Here is a 12,518-nt window from a genome sequence, read left to right on the forward strand (position 1 = left end):
TTTTCCCTCCTCTCGTCCCAGTATGTATAATGTAACTTCATACAGCTTTTGTAATTTAGTGTTGCTTATGTAGTGAACTGATGCATCAGTTGGCAAAACATTCACTTCTGTTTATTTAATTCATTTTGTACAAAAAATGAGCTGTATATTACAGATCAGAAGCTCCTTTGTTTTTGCACACTGAATGGACTTTAGGTACAATATTCTTAGTGTCTTCACCTGAGCCTACCAAAATATAATATGTACCTCCTTTAGGGGTTAGGAGTTTTGCAAACATGAAGTAAGGTTGTAGATTCTGTTAGATAGTGTATCAGAACAATAATTTACTAACTGTATAAAGAAAGCAAACATGTATTTGAAGATTTACATATCTTAGGAACACAATCATTAAATAGGTTTATTGCACATATGAAATCAATTTTTTTTGTACGCACTTTTTTTTTTTTTGTGTGTGTGTGTGTGTGTGTGTGTGTGTGTGTGTAAAAATGAGCTTAGTTTAGTTTGAATGTAATTATATCCTTTGAATTGATTATATGTTTTAAAGAGAGTTTGAAGATACAGAAAAAAAAAATATATACTTTAACCATTAACCCAGTGTTGCTGGGAAGATGTATTGTTCTCTTTAGTATTTTGTGAAATGTCTTTCCACATAGATGGCACCACAAGAGCTTAGCCAACAAGGAGTCAATTAGTAGATGTTGTGAACTCGCCTAATTTCACCTTTCTTTGAGTTTTCAGATATTTTATTTTTCTAATGCTATCAATATTGCTGTTATTATTATGACAGATTTTATAATTATTATAATGTTATTGACATTACTGTTAGCAATATAAGATAAAAGAAAATATTTCCAAAAATCCAAGAAAAGAGTAAGAGATGAGATATTTAATACTAGTTACTTGTTCACTGGTAACTCCATACTTGTAGAGCATCTGTGTGTAAAGACCATTGATAAATGAAACTCATAGTGGTCATGGCATATATGTAAATGCCATCCCTGGTGGCATTGTGTCAAAATATGCAACCAGACATGCTCCCAAAGAGTACAAAGGAAATTACAATATTTACTCACTGTTTTTTGTCTTTCAGTCTTAGATTACTTAACCCATTGCCGACGGGTGGCATGTACGTACATGCCATGGCATGGCGGGACCATCTGCCGGGGGCACGTACGCACATGCCATAGAGTATGCATGGACATGCCATGAGTTTTTTTTGTTACAATCACGGCAAAAGATTATTTTTTTGCCAGTGAAAGTGTGATTAAGTCGGTTCTAACACTTTCTCATTTTTACCATGCAACAAACAAAAAAAATGCAACAAACCGACAATTTCAACTCCATGATGCCACACACTGCTTATTTTATTCGGACTATAGACTGAATAATGATCAACTATGGAGTCTATGTAACAAAAAAAATACCCTTCAGTCTCGATTTATCTGGAAGTTTGGCAAGTAGAGACTGTAAAAAATAATGAAAATTGAAAATACAACATATCTTCGTAGTATTACGAAGAAACGGCATGGGATGCTGGTATTTGGCATGAATGGTTGTGCATGCTCGGGCGACGATATAAGCCCCCGGCAGCGAGGCCCTGGCCTCTATGAATGCTACCCGTCAATTATGTGTTAATACGCATTAGACCTTTGATGTACAAATGGCATACATGAAATTTTGTTTCGTATCTCAAATGAGCAGTCTGCATGACAAATTGTTTTGATTGCTACCACCTCCCCTATCCTTACTCCAAATTGAAGTGGTAGGGATAGAGAAAGAGGGTGTTCTGAATTGGAAAATGATAGGGGTAGGGGTAGAGGAGACTTCTAAAGGCGTTAAGTCTATTACCAGTGTAGTGGGTGTTCTCTATTAGGAGACAGTTTCAGATGTACTGGCTGTTTAAATGAGATTATAAAAGAATAATGTCATATGTGTTAGTTCTGTCCCCAGATACTTTTGCACATGTTAACAGGACAGGTATATGAAACATCTGCCAGTGTGTAATGTAATGTGTAGGTTTCTAGAATGTAAAAATGGTCTAAAAACTAAAATGGCATTTTCCATTTCATTATATTTTTTTTTACTGTGTTTACTCTAGAATAAGAAGCTAGCCAGAAGGTTTTGAATTTTTGTATTTAGATACAAACAGATAACTAGACAGGGAAGCGATTATTAAGGAAAATATATTGTTGTTTTATTTGAAAAATATTAGACATTTTATCCAACAAGTTGATATTAGTATAATAACTAATTTTAGACATTTCATCTATTTTCATATAAAAAATATACACACTTTTTTTTTTAAATCTAAGAGATAATAAAAATTTCAACTCTTTCAGATAGCCAGCGGTGTGCTCTGCAATGAAGAGAGTCAGAAATCAAATCCCAGAGGAGGAGCCTCTCTCCAAACGCATCAACAACCTGCACTTGGACAACTCATCTGGCCTGCTTACAGCGACGCCACCCAGCCTTGTCGTACCTACTACCCTCACACAACTGCCTGAAAACCAGTAAACTCAGGGAGACCAACAAACTTACCAAATGTCCCTTTACATAATGGTCTGACAAACGGCGTGCTGAACTCAGGGATGAATGGTGCGGGACAAGATGTTGGAGACGTGCATGAAATAGACAGGTTGGCAACGGAAATATTAAACAGAGATATGCCGGAATCTCTTAGTATAGCCTACCCCAATATGAATCCTACTGAAAACAATCAGTATTTTAGCTTCAATAAACTCTTGCACGACCTGCATATCGAAAGATTAAGAAGGTTAGGGAAATTGCCTCTAGGTAGCTTATGATTGAATAAGAACTTTAATATCAACCCTTTTGATGTTTCATGGTGTTTTATATATTCATTTTATTCTCTTTTCTTCATTTTTTTTTCTATATATATATATATGAGCAGATAGAGTCCCAGTGCTTACTTTAGTTACAGGTTTTGAAAGAAATGTGTCGTGTTATAATCTCCATTCTACCTTTACCCCATGTTTTTTGTTTAATATTGAAGGTGCTATATTGTCACATTGACTAAAGTAAGATTGTGTCTTGGTAACTAGTGTGTCTGCTTAAAATGCTGAAAATGTTTTTGCTGCAAATTCATCATGCAGGTTAATCTTTTTCTTTGTGAGTTTATTGTGGATGTTGCTTTACTTTCAAATGTGATTTAGTAATATGATACGGTCTGAATGTGAATATTATGTATTATTTATAGTGTACGAGAATGTCAGGATGTTTTGGTATGATAATGTTTCTTTTTAGCTTTGTGGCATTCAAGTGAAGTGTATTTTTTAAGATATCTAATATCAAATAAATAAGTGTATTTGGATTTTGCATGTTAAGTTCTTGTTTTCTGTTTTTTTTGTCTTTCTTTGTTTTTTTCTTTTTTTTTTTTTAGTTGTGACTTTTAAGCCAGTAAATTTCTTATATAAAGAAAGGAAAATCTAGGTGTTAGTTTTTGCACCTGATGAAAGACACAAGGTTAATCCCAGCACAACCCTGTCGGATCTGGGGCACGTCTTTGGCTATGGTAGACAGAAGCCGGGCTTTGTTCACCCTGTCCACATCCTACAAACCTGTCCACTCGTCCTCCACCTACTACACCTATCCTCCTACCTGTTCCCAGTGTTCTCTGTGCCTGACTTTTCCTGCAAGAAGTCCTGATTCACCATAATCTTTGTTTGGCACACGTTTTATTCAGCCGCAAAATATTAACATGCCTTTATACATGACCTGGCATCTGTCCTTCTTATATCCATAAACATACCCTAGCTGCGCAGAAATGCATGTTACATGAACCTTGATGTCTAGGAGTTAAAACTATTGCTTTTTATGGTCACTTGAAATTAATTTTAATTTTATATGTCATGGGTAAGACTCTTGAATCTCTCTATTTTGTGATGCATGTTAGGGTTGAGTTGAAGTTACTGAATATGAACTTTGTATTGTATTGAATAATATGTGCAACATTGTATTTTTTTAAGTAAAGGAAAACAGGAAATCATAGTTTGAATTTATTTCATTTTATAACTATTACATCAGCCATTGAAGTTTGTGTCTACAGAAATGAATATGAGAAGAAAAAGGTAAAGAGCTTTTCAAAGCCATACTGCTGGGGATGATAACACTTTAAAAAGACAAAGTAAAAAAGTAAAAAAAAAAAAAAAAAAAAAAAAAAAAAAAAAAAAAAAAAAAAAAAAAAAAAAAAAAAAAACAAAAAAAAAAAAAAAAAAAAAACAAATTTAATATATATATATATTATATATATAAGGAATATGAATATATATATAGATATTATATATATATATATTTTTATATAAAATAATAGATATATAGATAAAATTATAGAGATATATATAATATATTATATAAAATATATCTTTTAAATGATAAATATATATAATAGAAAAGATATATATATATTTTATTTTAATGATATATAAATTTATATAATATATATATTAGTATATTATCTTTTATATTTAGGGTTTATATATATTTATATAGATGTATATAATTTTATGATATCGAAGTTAGTAGAATAATATATTATTATATATTATAGATATATATAGATATAAAATATATATATATAGATATTTTTATATGATATAATGATATATATAATATAGATAATAATAATAATAATTGGATAATAGATATATATAAAATATTAGCTATTTTAAATTATATATTAATTTATATATAGGTTATATTTTATAAAATTAATATATATAAATTTTAGTTATATATATAATATATATATATATTAAAAAATATCTATATATTATATATATTAATATATAAAATAATTATATAAATAATATATATTTTAAAAATATATGATCAAATATAATATATAATTATATATTATAATATTATAGTTTATAATATATATATATCATAAAATATTTATATATTATTATATATATATAGTATATATTATATTAATTATTAGTTAGTATTATATAGTTATATGTTATATATAATTAATATATAATTATAAAATTATATATTATATTTATTATTATTTATATATAATTATATATAGATGTATATATAGTATATATATAGATATATCTATATAGATATATAAAATTTATATTTTATATATATAAAATCTATTAATATATATATCGTTACGCCGACCGCCTCGTCTCTCTCTGCCACCACAACACAGGCCAGGCTTAGGCAGACGGCGGTTACCACAGGGTCGTGAACACTGAACAGCTCCAAGGGGCCCCGAGCCACACAGCGCCCCAGAACACCACAGGGGAAACGCGGGGCAAGGCAGGGCACGGAATAAACACAAAATAACAGTCTTTCCTTTATTTACACAAGTTTATTACCCGACACTTTTCTATAGGCACAATACAGGGGGGACACCAGCATGGCACACTGCACGATACAGCTATAACAGGGCAAAACAGTTTATAGGTCACAAGGCACACACGAGGTCTTCACAGGAGCAGCAAACCCCAAATGGTCTCTTTGGGCTTGTTCTCCGCTCTCCGCTCACAGCCGTTTGCGTCGGTTTGCCAAGTCCTTCATGTTAACAAGCCAGGTCATCCTTTTCATGTTAACACATGTTTGCACAGAGACAAAGACCTCTGGCGTGCAATATATATATTATATATAATATGTATATTTTATATATATTATTATATAGATATATCTATATATAATTTTATTATATAAAATATATATATAATATATTTATATATTTATTAATTATATAATATATATTATATATTATATTATTTAATCTATATATATTATTATATATAATTATATTTAATATATTATAATATATATTATATATTGAAGAAAAAACCCACAAAACAAAAAACTAGATTTATTGAATCTAGATTGTATTGTATTGTGGGTTTTTCTTCCATTGTATCAGCACGGGGGAGTGTTTTGCTATATATTTATATATTATAATATTTATTAATTATAATATATAATATTATGCAAAAATATATATATAATATATATATATCTATATATATATTATATATATAATATATATATAATATATATAATATTTTAAAATATAAAATATATATATATATTATTATATATATATTATTTATATATTAATATATCTTCTTTACGGTAGGTCATCTGAGCCCGTGGTCACAGCTGATACTTAATTGTGTTTCATGTGTGATGTCTTGAGTGATACGTGGTAGGGTACCCAGTTTCCTTTCCACGGAGAGTGCCGGTGTTACCTTTTGGTAATCATTCTCTCTATTCATCTGGGCTTGGGACCCGCACTTGACTTGGGCTAGCTTGGCCACCAGTGGCTAGGCAGGCAATCGGTGAAGTTCCTTGCCCAGGGACAACGCGGCGGTCGGTGCTCGAACCCTCGAATCAGATTGCCGTCATGGGCAGTCTTGAGTCCGACGCTCTAACCATTCGGCCACCGCGGCCCATATATATATTTAAATATTATATATAATATATTCTATATATATAATATATTTATATAAAAATTATATATATTATATATATATATATATTATATATAATATTATTATAATTTTATAAAATATATTATATATATATTATATATATAATTATATATATATATATATATATATATATACTAAATACAGATATTAAAACAATAAGCATATGTATACATACATGTGCATATCTTTAATATGTTTTTGTCTGTGTTCATGATAATCTACTCACATGCTGACAGCGATGAACTTGAAAGTGAATGGGACTGTACATGTATTTATTTATATTTATATTTATGAATGGTATATACATATATAGTGAAGCCTTTAAAGTTCTAGCAAATTTATCAGAACAAACTTTCAAACTTTCAAACTTTCCAAGTGGATGTAGGTAAGTAATTTTGTCTGAATGACAAAACACTCTACTGTGTCTGTCAGTGAACTTCTGTAGAGAAAGAAAGTAGGTGTGAATAAGGATGAAAAATTTCACTAGAGAATATATTTTAATCTTCATTAAATCATATATTTTTGGTGAAGATTACAGTACTGAAACAGCAGTTACATATGGTTCCTTGTGGATTTATTAACTTTCTTAGTATCAAATAGAGATGGTGACTCGATAAAAACACCGGGCGGAAGGCAACGGCAAACCACCGCTCTAAATTGCCAAGAAAATCATGGAAATCCATGATTGCCATTGTCCTTATGGGACAGGGCACTTGAAAAAGAAAGTATCACAAAAAATGTAAAAGATTAAGTCAAAGCAACAGAAATCATCAACATTATTTTGCTTCTTGCTTCATTTTCAGGGGACCACTACTCCTTTTGTGTCTGCTTATGAAACCAGCATAGTTAGAAAGAGCAAGGAACAATGTCTTTACCTTTTCACGCTTATATCTTGTGCGAAGGTTAACAGTCAACTGAACTAAAGCTCATCATTAATTTTACACTATTGAATAAGATTAGTAACAGATATCTTGCGGCATTTTCTTCTTGAAGAGGGAAATTAACTTGCCTTGAGTGGTATTAAAGTACATGTTGTGTGACGAATATAAAGATCATATGGATGGCATTTATTATTACCAGTCATGGGTGTTTATTTACTATTATTTATTTATTACATATTATTACCATTTATTATTTATTATTAACATTTCTTTTTTATGCTTTGTTGTGTATTCACCACCTGTGTAATCTGCCTTTTATTCATTTTTTATTATGCATTCACTTATTTTATTATTCATATTATTTTCTATTTTTATTTTTTTATTGCTTGTGTGTGGGGGTGTGTGGTGTGTGTGTGTGCGTGTGTGTGTGGTGTGTTGGTGTGTGTTGTGTTGTGTGTGTGTGTGTGTGTGGTGTGTGCGTGCGTGGGTCCGTGGTGTGTGCGTGCGTGGTGGTGTGTGTGGTGTGTGTGTGTGTTGGTGTGTGTGTGGCGGTGTGTGTGTGTGTGTGTGTGTGTGTGTGTGTGTGTGGGGTTGTGTGTGTGTTTTGTGTGTGTGTGTGGGGTGTGTTGGAAGTCGTGTGAGAGGGAAGGGGGGGAGAGGGAGGGGAAGGGAGAGGGAGAGGGGGGAGGTATGGTTAATGGTTTTAAAAGCAAGAGAAATGGCTAGACATCTAAGGTCATGTAGCACTATAATTAATTTTTGGGGAAGGGTGGTTTGGAGTTAGTGATTAGTTGTCTAAGCTGGGCAAAGGAATTGGTGAGTAAAAAGGGTTGGGGTCGGGTGTGGTAAGGAGTTAGATTAGATGAAGGATATTGTATTGTTTGGGAAAGAGAATAGGTTGTGAAGCAGAAAAGTGTGGGATTCTGAAAGGATTTCGATAGGTTGGGAGGTCGGTGAAGGAGGAAAAGATGGGGGAAAAGCAGAGGTAACGGTTGTTCAAACGTGGGCACGATAATAGGGATGGTGTGGGATTGAAAGGGGAAAACATTACAACTGTGCCAAGGGACATTTGGTTTGAAAGGGAGGTGTGACATAAGGTGTTTCTGATTGATAAGTATGGATGAAGACTAAAGGAATGTGGGGATAGACAAAATGATAATTGGGGTATTGGGGAGATGTGTTAGAAAGGTCTCTTGAAGGCATACAATAGATGGATATAAGAGGAAAAGGATATGGACAAAAGGTCATGTCTTTTTTGGGAGCGGAAAACCGCGAATATTCCATGAAGGATAGTTATACTTTACTGATTTGAGGGGGGAAGCAGCTAGAGGGTGGGAAAAGGACTGAGAGGTCTGAGATGGAGAGGTTGTGGGAGTTGTGTTTTATAGGAGGGGTATTAGGAGATGAGGAAGGGGTATTTGTGACATAAGGGATTCACGTGGTACCAGGGAGGGAGTGGAAAGGGATTAGAGGGGATGGTGGGAGGGATAATGTGGGCGGGGTGGGGTCGGGGGGGAGAGGGGGGCTGTGTTGGGAGGGGGTAGGAAGGATTAGGGTGTAGGGGGGATATGGGTTAGGAGGAGGATGGTATCAGCAGTACTTGGAGTGTGGAAGGGGCAGGAGTTTTTAAGTTTTGGGGAGGTTGAGTGTCAGTTTTCATTAGGTAATCTTGAATATTTTCAATGGTTTCTTCTTCTGAAGTTGGTTTGGGAGGTTTGGGGGATATAGGTTTTTCTTTGGAGGGGGGGGAGAGAGGACTGGTGTCTCAAGCAAAGGAGTAAAGGAAGGTGGGAAGTGATTGTGTGGTGGGGGGAAGAGGGGGGTGGAACGTTTTGTTCTGTCTGTTACGGGTAGTGCGGGAGGGAGAGGGAAGGTTTGTTGGGTGGTTTGGTTGGTGATTGAGATATCTGTAGTAAAAATTGGAGTGTCTGGATTTAGGATGGCAAAAGAGTTTGACTGGGGAAGGTAGGAGGTGAAAAAAGGGGGGGTTTTTTAGAGGGTAGGGGGGGTTGGGTTTAGGAGAAATTGGGTAGAATTGAGCAGTATTAGGGGAGTAAGGAGTAAGAGAGAACCACGTCGACCGTGCTTCTTGTCTGGCTTCACGTAGTGGGGGATTTCCAAGTTTGAATCTGAGAGTTGGCTACCTCAGACCCCAAATTTGTAGGTGGGACAGCCCTATAAAAATACATTAGGGGGGCCGCCCAGTTGGCACATGTGCGGGGGAAATTGTGCAGGGCTTTAGATCGGGTATGGCCAGGTTTGGGCACATAGTGGGCATCTGGCTGTGGAAACGGCAATTTTTTTGGCTGGGTGTCCTAGACGCCAACAATTTTGGCACTAACGTGGAGGAGGTTGGTATGGACGAACAGGGAGGGATTCTCCTCCTATATAGACGTTAAAGGGAAAGGTCATGTCTACGGAAAGGTAATTTTGGCTATGTTAGTGGGTTTCTTCGATTCTCTGGGGGGAAATGGAGTAACAGCTGTACTGAAGTTGCAAAACCCTAGTCTTTTGAGACAAGGCAGTAGGTCTTCTCCACAATTGACAATCTTGGGGGCATAGATTGGGCCAATTTGCTGGGGAGATTGAAATTGTTTTTTTCCGGTGCAGTAATTGAGGGTTGGGATGGGGGCTGCAAAGGATGGTTTTTCCATAGGGGCTGTTAGTTTTGGTTAATGCTATAGGCTTTGTGGTTTTGGATGTTTACGTGACAAGGGCGGGAGCGGGGCGGGTCGGCTACGGAAAAAGGACTTTTACCTACTTGTTTTTTTGGGACATGGGGTTTTGGGAGAGAAGGGTTGGGGGTTTTTCAAGTGGGAGCTTGTGGGAGGGAAACAGGAAAATCGGTCCCATTTGGCTTTCGCTGAAGGGGTATTCCCCAAATTTGTTTTGTATGGGAATAGGGTGTTCCGAAGGGGGGGGTGCGTGACGGAGGAGTAGTGTTGAGGGAGGTAGTGTTATGGGGAGGTGGGCAAAAAGGCGTTTAATAAATTTAAAAAGGGAGGATGGGGGTGGTTTATGTTTGGGGTTGGGGGTAAGGTGAGAAGTTGAGCGTGCTGGAGAGTGGAAATGTTTCTAGGATTGTTTGTTGGCTACTGTACTTAAAGGGATTGATGAGGGGGGAGTTGTGCAAGTGTTCGGGGCCGTGCAAAGGAGAGCCTGGGTCAGGGGAAACGGGTGGGGTTTTCATCGGTTGGGGGATTTATAAAGGGGCAGCCTCAATGCCCCATAGGGAGATAAGTTTTCATGGGCCATGGTAAGCTGGATATGTTGGGGATAAAACAGTCCACCTCAGGGTCCCTTGAGGGTAAGGGCTAGAAAAATCAGGGGGAAAACCGTGCCCTGGCCCCTCAGGCCGTCAGGACTGGCACAAAGTCAGCCTTTCATCTTTCAGCACGGCTCTCAACTAGGAGGGATAGCAGAAGGGTTTGGGAAGGGAAGAACGAAAGTGGGAAGGGGAAAAAAAGACCATGCAAAATTAGTTGAGTCGAGGGCTGAGTCCCAAGGTTGGGAGTTCCCCTCATTGGGTCCAGTCTCGCCTCCTAAGCCCCCACGACAAAAGGGCAAGGGATTGGGGGGGAGAGGGAGAGAGAGAGAGAGAGAGAGAGAGAGAGAGAGAGAGAGAGAGAGAGAGAGAGAGAGAGAGAGAGAGAGAGAGAGAGAGAGAGAGAGAATGAGTTGTGTTCTTGCACATGCAAACTATATTTTGTAGAAGGCAAAGGATATGTATTTTGGATACTTTCCTCCCTAATGTTGTTGTTTTTTTTTGTGTGTGTGGGTTGTGTGTGACCTGTAGAAGTTTTTTTTATGGCAAGGGATTCTGGAGGGATTTTGGCAATGTACACAGTCCTTTGTTTTTGGTGGTGTGGCTCCTCTCCCTTTGCTTCAACATGTTTCACAAAGTGCCAGGATATTTCTATTCCTGGTCTTGTCCCTCTTCCAGCAATGGTGGTTAAGTGTCTTTCTTGACCTTCTGCAGACTAGTGCTGAGATGCATTCAGACATGATGTAAACATTTTTCCTAGGCAGGGAGAGCAAAACCCTCTTTAGGCAATGAGTCTGGCTCTGATGAAGGTGAAGTATTATTACCATCTCATTGTTGCTACTCTTTACGTGGCACCAGACTTCCCATCAAAGTTTTTATGACTGTTGTGGCCTTTCTTCCAGTTAGTAAAGGTGGTATTTTTCTGTTGTCTATAACAACAGAAAATTACAACAGGTATTACAAATAACACCGAAATTGATGGGATAATCCTGGTGTCAGATCTCCAACACCAGCTTTGTGGTGACCAATGTGCCATCAAAATATACATCGATGTTGGGAAGGCTGGTATAAAAGTCAGTTGTGAGTTTTTGTCTGCTTGGAAATCTTCTTTGTAGCCAGAAGCAGGCAAAGGAGTGAAGGAGAAAAAGTGATCTGATATTGTTACACAAACACTCGGTCTCCACATGGCAATCCACCCACCAATTATTCACCACTGCAGCGAGGGCCTTTTCACCCTTCTTACACTGCATATTGTAGAGTATCAGCTGTAAGAAACACCGCCCTCTTGTTCCTCATCGCCTGCAGGAGATGGGACTGGTCTGAGAGCTGCAGGGAGTGCTATACCTGCTCAGGAACATTAAAGGAGGCAGCGATAGTTTCAACTTGCAAGATGAAGGGGATGCAACTAACCTAAATGGAATAGGATTAGAGATGGTATAACTAAAGAAGAAGTAATAACAGTAGGAAGAGGAGAGGGAAAAGGAAATAGAAGAGGAAGAGGAGGAGACAGATAAAAATCAGTATGAAGTTTTGAAGGCATGTGCGGGACTAAGGATAATCGGGGCCACAATCTCGATAGTGCGGACAAGCTGACAACACTGCATTTTCTCGCATTTCTTCTCCCACCACAGGTCAATATCTTTATTGGTTATCTCATTTCCATTCGACATCCTTTTAGAACAAATTATCTTCGAAGTGCTTCGAACTTAAACCAGAAAAAACAGCGAGTTAGATGTTTAAATAGATAGGACGGTGATACAGACATATCTATTAAACGAATGTATCGTTTATATTTATACATTATTTGGCAGGAAGGAGACTAAAATGAGACATAAAGGGGAAAGGGGGAAAGACGAGCGAAAATTTGAAAAAGGAAAAAAAGGGGGGGAAAAA

The 12,518-nt window shown here is 36.4% G+C and overlaps 1 pseudogene; it reads left to right on the forward strand.

The window, feature by feature from the left end:
* Positions 1 to 3,957, forward strand: part of LOC119596488 — a 5,755-nt pseudogene extending 1,798 nt beyond the window's left edge.
* The last annotated feature ends 8,561 nt before the right edge of the window (positions 3,958 to 12,518 follow it).

This window comes from Penaeus monodon, chromosome 38, assembly GCF_015228065.2.
Source record: "Penaeus monodon isolate SGIC_2016 chromosome 38, NSTDA_Pmon_1, whole genome shotgun sequence".
NCBI lineage: Eukaryota > Metazoa > Arthropoda > Malacostraca > Decapoda > Penaeidae > Penaeus > Penaeus monodon.